Source organism: Platichthys flesus, chromosome 6 (genome assembly GCF_949316205.1).
Source record: "Platichthys flesus chromosome 6, fPlaFle2.1, whole genome shotgun sequence".
NCBI lineage: Eukaryota > Metazoa > Chordata > Actinopteri > Pleuronectiformes > Pleuronectidae > Platichthys > Platichthys flesus.
In genome coordinates, this window is record NC_084950.1 from 21,402,307 (window position 1) to 21,411,043 (window position 8,737).

Here is an 8,737-nt window from a genome sequence, read left to right on the forward strand (position 1 = left end):
AAAGTCATTTCTCTAATTTCCTGAAGTTCTAGCACTAAAACATGTAACACAAAGAAAGTGACACATTAATTAAAACATTGATCATTGTAGCTGGTAATTTTAGACTGCACCACTTGTCGTTTTTAATGGAGTTTTTGGGGTTGTTTCTTTGATTAAATAAACGAAGGAACATGAAAATAAATTAAGCCAAACTGCCACTTCCCCCTCTTTCTTCTCCTCGAGCAAGCAACTGTTCCCATTTCTATTCTTGGTTGAAACACATAAATAAATATGGGAATGATTTCTCTGAAATGATAAAAGTTTGCTTGAGGATGAACAGGAAAACACGACATGGGAAATCATCAAAACACTTCCACTGCTGTGCTTAGTTGAAGTGTTTCGGTGACTATTTTTGCCTCGAGGTTAATGACGTTTGATTTGTGTGTGTCTGTTCAACGATGTCTCATCAATCTGTGTATAAACAACTCGACTTTGCAATTTTCCAACTGCATGCAGAGCACAAACATTAATTTTACCCATGTCATTTTGGGTTAAATGGTACGGTTTAAAAGCAAAAACCACTTGTTTAGGGTTAGAGAAAGACCAAAACAGTGTGATGCTGTTTAACATCACTTAGAAACCTGGTTTCAAAACGTACAGAGCAAATATCCCAACAGCACAGTAACAATGTTAATGGGTGTTGCGCTCTTCTTTTGCTTGTGCAAATCTGCATCCATCCACTCAACACCTGACAGGGTCTGTCGCCATCCATCCAGCCGCCACCTCCTCCTTGTAAACAGACCAAAAATAAAGGTCATATTATATTGACATGGGTGGACATGGACAATCTGTATTTAATTAGTTCTTTCCACTCTCAATCGAGAATCCCAAATCATAGAAAGTAAAAAAAACTATTTTGTTACGTTTTTAATTCTTGTTTATGTTTTTTTGGTGCATTGCTTCTGCATCATATGGTATTTTGCTAGTATTTGTCGTTAAATCATATGGTATATTGCTGCTATGTGATATTGGGTCATATGGTATATTGCTGGTATGTGATATTGATATGAAATTATCATCTCATCAGAATCAAAGCTGTAAAGCAAGGTGATATAAGAGCACATATCACTAAATCTACAATCCTATACCAGTAATATGAGCAAAGCAGTGTCTGCTCACAGAGCCTTGGAGCTAAATTGGAGGAGATTGAGACACCTGCGGCTGGCTGTGGGGCTCCTCGTCTTTAAATTCACTTTCATACTTTGAATTTATTTCTCCTTTATCCTCATATCCGAAAATACCCTCCTCTTCACTTTGCACCCTCTTCCAATGTTACCTCCAAGGTCGATAATTCAGAGCAGGCTCCCTCCAATGGGTGAGTGGCAATCACGTGAAGGACAAAAATGTGAGGGGGCGTTGCGTTATGTGTACTCAACATGTTGTTTTAAACTCAGATGTTCTTTATAGAAAAACAGAAAAGGACATGAAGTTTCAGTTAGAAAACAAAGACTTTAGGTTTAGGTTCAGTAAATGCTCAGATTACTTCCTATCAGGAGATCGGTTTCTTTGCAACACTGATTTCACCCCTCTCTGTTTGTTGTTCGGTTTGTATTCTTGGTTTTAGGCAGGATGTCCATCAAAAATCCAAATCATGATTTTTGATCAAACAGTATGTATATTCAGGCAGCTTATATCTGTGAAAATTGTTGTTTTTCTAGTCAGGAGCCTTCCTGATTTTCGGTGTTGCCTTGCCCCCATTATGTCATCTTTCCTTGATAGTGTGTGGTGTTAGCTGGGTGGGAACATTTTCTTTCTCCTTATTTCAAAACCAAAAAACGCGCACACAGCCCTGGTTTCACACAAAATCTCTGTCTTGACAAGGACACAAAAAAAGACCAGTAGGTTGCAATAAAGTCTACACCATCAATCCATCAAACACCAGAAAAGAACACAGAATAATAGCCTCAGTTGACAGGTGAAAGGTGAATGTCGAGCTTGCAAACACTAGTGTGGAGCTGAATCTTAACACAAAACAACAGCTGCCACATTTTTAGTTTCAACTGATATTTTTCACTTAAACGTCAGCAGGGTGTAAATGGCTATATCAAAATGTAGAATGGAACAAAGAGTCTTGCTATGAGGCACTTTGCTTCAAAGAAAGTCAACAGGCAGAGAGGGGTACGGGTCATCCGACAATTTGTTGTAACAACACTGGCCTTGAAGTGAGGCAGAATGTCAGTCCTCTGACAGGGCTCAGCAGGTGCGAGCCCAAATGGATCACCAGTCAAAATGGTGGAAGACTGAAGAAAGGAGGCGATCATGAGTTTACTGACCGTACGACCTCTGCTGTACAGTCCCAAACAGAGTCTCCCCCCCGAGAGCAGCGTCTATTTGAAAGTAACAATGCATCAGGGATGGAAAAACATCAGGTGGTGCGGGCACTGCTGCAGAGTTTGGGGCTTTTTGTTTGGATGTGTGTTTGTTTGCTGCTGCTGGAAGCTGCTGTTTGTCTAAAAAGGTCTTAAACCGGAATGTGCATCAATTGAGCTTTCACTTCTTGTGTTTGTGTCATAGGGAGATGTTGTCCCTCAAATGTATTCACTCATACAAAATGACTACCAGTAAGTGACAGCTCACATGTTGTCACACAATCCACATGACTGCACTGATGAAAAAAGCCCTAAACACAATATAGATTCAATCCGGATTGGAAAAACACAATGAGCAAGTAAACATCACATTTCTTAACTGTGTGTTGTAATCTGTAAATTAATAGAACAGGAAGTCATAGATTTGTTGTACCAGATTATTTGTTTTCTTAATTGTCTTGAATGTTAAACCACATGTAAATTCTATGTAAAATATGAGGAAACTTCTATTGCTGAATGTATGTGCATGTGTTTGTATCTGTTAAATAAGTTTTTTTACTGTAATTTCACAGTAAATAAAAAAAATAAAACATATTTGCATCCTCTTGAAATATGGGGATCTAAAGGCAGTTTGCTACTGGTCACACACTTAATTTTCCTCTCCTTGTCTCAGTTGGCAAATCTAGTTGGGACATTTCAATTGGAGAAAATCCTACTTTAGTTTGAATACCTGAGGGAAAACCATTTAGTGTCAGTCCCCAGCAGCAGTATTATAACCTGGTAGCATGGGACAGAATGTACCCTGGACAGTTCCAGGATCATTACATTACATTACATGTCATTTAGCATTTTTAGAACACTCAGCATTTATGAGGGGCCATTTTAGGGGTTCAGTATTATGCTAAGGACACTTAGGCATGCAGATGGGAAAGAGTGGGATTCGAACCGGCAACCTTCTTGCAGAACACCCCACTATCCCCTAGGCCACGCTCTCCCATCAGAACCCTGGAAAGCACATGACCGGTCACAGATGTTATGTCTGCAAATTCATTTGGCATTGTTTTATTGTTTAACTCCAGCTTCTTCCAAAATATCAACAGATTATATATTGTGCTAATAAATAGCATGAGAACTGTTTGAAGCTTATTCAAATGTAAAAAAAGAAAAAAAAGAAGGGACATTTGCAGTCAAATTCATTCCCTCAGTCAACTGTTTCTGAAAATAATCCCATGCAGCAGGCAGGCAGAATGGTGCCTGAGGAGGAGCACAGAGCTCTGTGCACACTATCTGTGTGTTAGGTGAGTGCACTCCTGTTTATTTATGAAGCCCCATTTAATGCATCAATAACAATCAGTGCTCCATCTTTTTACTTTGGAATTAATGTGGAATCTCTTCAGACGTTCCTATTGTTTATCATGTGGATACTCAAATATTAACTCGTAATTGTGTGTGTGTGTGTGTGTGTGTGTGTGTGTGAGTGTGAGTGTGTGTGTGTGTGTTTGTGTGTGTGTGTGTGTGTGTGTGTGCATGTGTGTGCCTGTGCATATGTGTTCCGCAGCTCCAGAGTGGTTCATTAACTGAACGCAACTCATTAACCTCAGAATAGGTTTGCTTATCAGAGGAGCTTTTCCATATAGATCCACATGCAGTTATCCTCATGGCGTGATCCCTAATTACATAATCAAGTTTCTGTATTTGATGCCAGTTCATGCATACTGTATGTGCATTCTGGAGTAAAGGACTTCCATCAGAGCATTAGGGGAAATGTATGTGTTGCTTTCTCCTCCATTTGATCCCCCCCCCCCCCTCTCTCTCTCTGTCATGCTGTAAAAGTCCAAAACCAAAGCCTGCCCACTACCTCAGCTACTGTCAGAAATATGGACAGATGTTTATTGCATCACACCAGATGGAAATCAAGAGCTGTTCTTTGATTGGATCATAGAGAAAATGCTGTTTTCTCCTGTTAACCCTACACCTGGCACTCAATTGATTGGGGGTTGGGGGTCGGGGAGAGCAGGACAAAAATCCAAGAGCAGAGGGGAAATGACAAAGATGTTTCTCGTGCACACACAAGCAACGTGAACAAGAGGAGAAGAGCTGAAGCTGGAGCGCAGGGAATCTGAGCACAAGCAGGGGATACTTGAGTGTGAGCACAGGGTTCTGAGTGAATCTGTAATCTGAACGTAAAATCAATAAGTCCTGCTCTCAAACTGATGGACCACGCTCTCGAATGAAGAGGAAAAACAACAACGTGTTTAAATGGGAGTAAAAAATCTTAACGGCAAACAGAGACATTTCTTTTTTTTAGATTCAAACATAGTGTGCACGCAAAACTGAAAGGTGACAAAGAGTCTGTCTTTCTGTGACTTGCATATCTCAAGAACCACACTTCTTATCAGTTTCACTCTTTGCATGTGTATTGTTTAAGGCCCAGGGATGAGCAGCTCTGTATTTGGGGTAATTTGGACTCAGGATATTTCCAATATCAACTAACTTTGAATAAACAGTCGACCATGTGCTCTGCAGCAGCGGCGGTAAGTGACATTGTCCACCTTAATAACACTGTGTTCACAACAACGGTTACAGCAACCGATTCTCCAGTTCAGGGTTCTGCGCACTGAGTCCAGCTTCACTGAACTTTGAATGAACAGATGAACAGGTCTTTGTGCAGCTGTGCTGGAGCAGCTCCAGGGGTTCAGAGTCCCACAGCCAGTCTTTACCTGCTGTGCTCCGATTACTGCAGGTCACTTTCAGTGTCTCAGAAAAAAAGCTGCAACCAGCATTAACACAGGCCAAGCAAACAACCCGCTCCAAACAGGCATGTTTACAACGTTTCCACTATTTAATCTAAATCGAACAAAAAGTTTGATCAAAAGTGGATCATTGTCATTATCTTTTTCAGTCTTAAATACTAAAGCTCGGAATCGTAATTTTAGCATTTAGATTAGACTCCCCCTCCTCGGCTTTAATCCCTCATAAACAAAAACAATGTCTCTTATCTCGGAGAATGTTTTTGATGTTAGAGAAAAAGTGAAAAGTGACAAGACGGGCCACCTTTAGGAAAGATTGAAAAGTAAGGAGGAGAGGAAAGCAGAGAAATGTTGCATAGTGTGGAGGGGAGAGAACTAATCTGATTTTAATGGAAAGACTGGAGTCAGACTTTAATGTCAGGTCCAAAGGTAATCCGGATAAATCACATCCAGACACAATTCAGATAAGAGATGCATGTTAATGCTGTGTACTAGGGGAGACACTCTGGTCTCCCTGACAACCACATCGAATGGTCTGGTGGGATCAAGCGTGTGAGTGGCTGCACAATTGCTTGATGAGTAAGTAAGCCGTCCTGAGCAGGGGGACATTTTGTCTGGCGTTCAGCAACCTTCGGTGGGTATCACTCCTGCTCGGTAATATAGCAGCCTGACATTCGGACGCACCCTGTTGCTGCAAGAATCTCATTACCTCAGTGGGATTAGGTTGCTTTCTACATAATATTGGATGTCAGCGTGTAGTGCTTTCTCATATTGTCCTGTGCAGCTGAATCCCATTTTCTTAGTGTAAGACCGCAGGCCAAATTGAGCCAGACACAAAACTCTTGCTCTGCCATCCAATTGCTTTTCGGGAATATTAGATTTGATCAGTTAAAGGTTCAGAACACAGAGACGACAAAAAAAAACAAATTTTTACATTTGCCTCTAGTGGTATCTAACCATACACACATTTTGTTCCGATTTTGAGATATTAATCTGTAAGATCTTTGCCCTCCCTCTAAGGGATATGGCTGTGTTTTGTTCTGCTTCTCGCAGCGTTTAAAAAATTACATTTGAATATTCAACAGTCAACACTTCTTATTAAACAATGTTTAGCTCTGGAATTTCCATCAACCTCAGATTCAACAGTTTTCATTGCTACTGCGTACTACTAAATAAATAGTCTGGACTACTGCCAGAATAAAAGGAACATTAATTATGTTAATAAGAGAGAAATGAGAAAGAAATTCTATTAACCACCTTTGAATTTATGTCAAACTTTAAAATGTGTATCGTGATCAGATGCCCAAACCTGTTTACTTTCAACAGCAAACAGGCGGATGTTCTATAAATCCTCATTTTCTTACATAGGCCTGAAAGTAAGGTGAGTTCTGCCAAGTATTTATTTTTATTTTGTAATGTGATGTTTACAAAAAGCTGTTCTACTGCAGTCCAGCAGGTGGCTGGTCCTCAGAAGGCTACCCAACCAGAGATTTCAACTTTAAAATATTGTGTGTGGCAGTTTCCAATTCCCTCTGGATATCTGCCAGAGTAAATACGTTCTCTAGTAACTCAGTTATTATGGTATTGACGCGCATTTTTAGAGGCTTTTTGAGGGAAATAAAAAGATTATGTGGAATTTTTTCTTGATGGTGACATTGTCACGATGCACCCATTAACACTGCAGTAGCATCACAGGTGACAAATATTGTTCATGTATTGCATGGTGGGTTGGACCTCCCTATAGAAATAGCCATGAAATGTTGTTAATTTATAATGCTATATACTGCTGAAGTTTCTTAATTACCTCATATGTTTTCTCTCAGTTGAATCTAGTATCTACAGAACACAATTCACATACTGCTTAACCTTAGATATCCCTCATGCTCACACTAATGTTGGCAGCTCTGCCATCTACCCTCAAACAAGAGGCACACATTTCCCTGTGGGGATTTTTTAGCCTTATTATTTATTAATTATTTAGAAACATTAATTCCATTTATTATTTGCATTTAAATTCCTTATATTGTGCGTTGTTGCTGTTTTCCTGATTGTGTCCTTGTGATTGGTCCTCAATGCCGTGGCTGTCTTGGAAGGAAAAAAAACTTAATTTCAATCAGCCTGTCTGATCAAATCACAATAAAACACTGCCCAGCACGAAGAGCAATCAATTATTAATGTCCTCATGGATGAGAGTTATGTATATAGTGGTGGGGGAGGAGAGGGACAAGCTGATGTAATACTCCATTAAACATAAATAAAAGGGCCTTGGGCAGAAATGATATCAACAATGCGATGTGGGCTGGGGAAGGGTCTGTGTGCGCTGCTCCATTCATCTGCACAGATTTCCTATCTTCACCCTGTGTGGAAAACATACCACTGCTGCTGGCTCTGCCCCCGAGATGAGCTGTAGCATTAACGCGTGAGGGGGGCAATTTCTGTCCCACATGCTCCTGCACTCATGCTGGGGAAGATGACTCAGATGGCGAATTAAATGCTACACGAACAGCATGGAACAACACGGAGGCCACAGAGGTGCATCTGAATTCTATGTGTTCGTATATAAAGTTGAATTGAATTGGTAGAAAAGTGGTAATTATTTCCCTCATATTCCAGTGTGCTTGCGACGCCCCGTAGCTCATGTATTGGAGATCAGGCTTGACGATTTACTTTTCCCTGGCACTGTTGAGGAAAGGTCACCTGTTTGCCATGATTCCGTGCAGTTGTACTTTCAGACATGAGCTGAACTCCAGAGAACCTCCGGACATTCTGCAGTGTTTCTGCAGCCAGCAGGGTCATACGTGCAGAAGACTCAGGTGACGATGTCAAGATAGATAGATAGATAGATAGATAGATTACTTTATTCATCCCCGAAGGGTAATTAAGTCGTCATAGCAGCCGGTACATTTGAATACAATAAAATACAATACAATAGAAAAAATAAAATAAAATAAAATATAAAATATTGCGGTAGAAACAATAAAAACAGAAACACAAGATAAATGGGTAGATAAGGTGCAGTGGCAGATGATGGTAAGTACTGATGATATGATAATATGATAATGTGGTTGTTAGACAGTATATAATAGTATAGTATATATAGTATATAATATATATTTATATATGAAGGTAATTATACCAATATAATAATAGCAGTATATAGTAATAATAGCAGCAACAGTATATATAATAATAATAATAGTAAAATATAATAATAATAACAACATGTACACATGTATAAATATGTGTATATAGACTTATATATACAAAGAATATATATAAAGAGTAGATATAATATATGATATATAGTACGGGTATAAATATAAGTATTTGGCGATACAATAGATAATATAATATACTATGAGTGTAAGAATATGTAAACAGAGTGTGCAAAAGACAATTATTGTATAAAGTGATGAATTGAGACAGGTATATTTAGTGCAGTTCTGTGATGGTGGCTCTGACAGAGGTAGATGCGTTGTACAGTCTTATTGCGGTTGGGAGGAACGACTTCCTGTATCGTTCCTTAGAGCAGCGGGGTTGGATGAGTCTGTGGCTGAAGCTGCTCCTTAGCTTGTCCAGTGTTTTGTGGAGGGGGTGAGACGGATTGTCCATGATTGCCAGCAGTTTTGCCAGCATCCT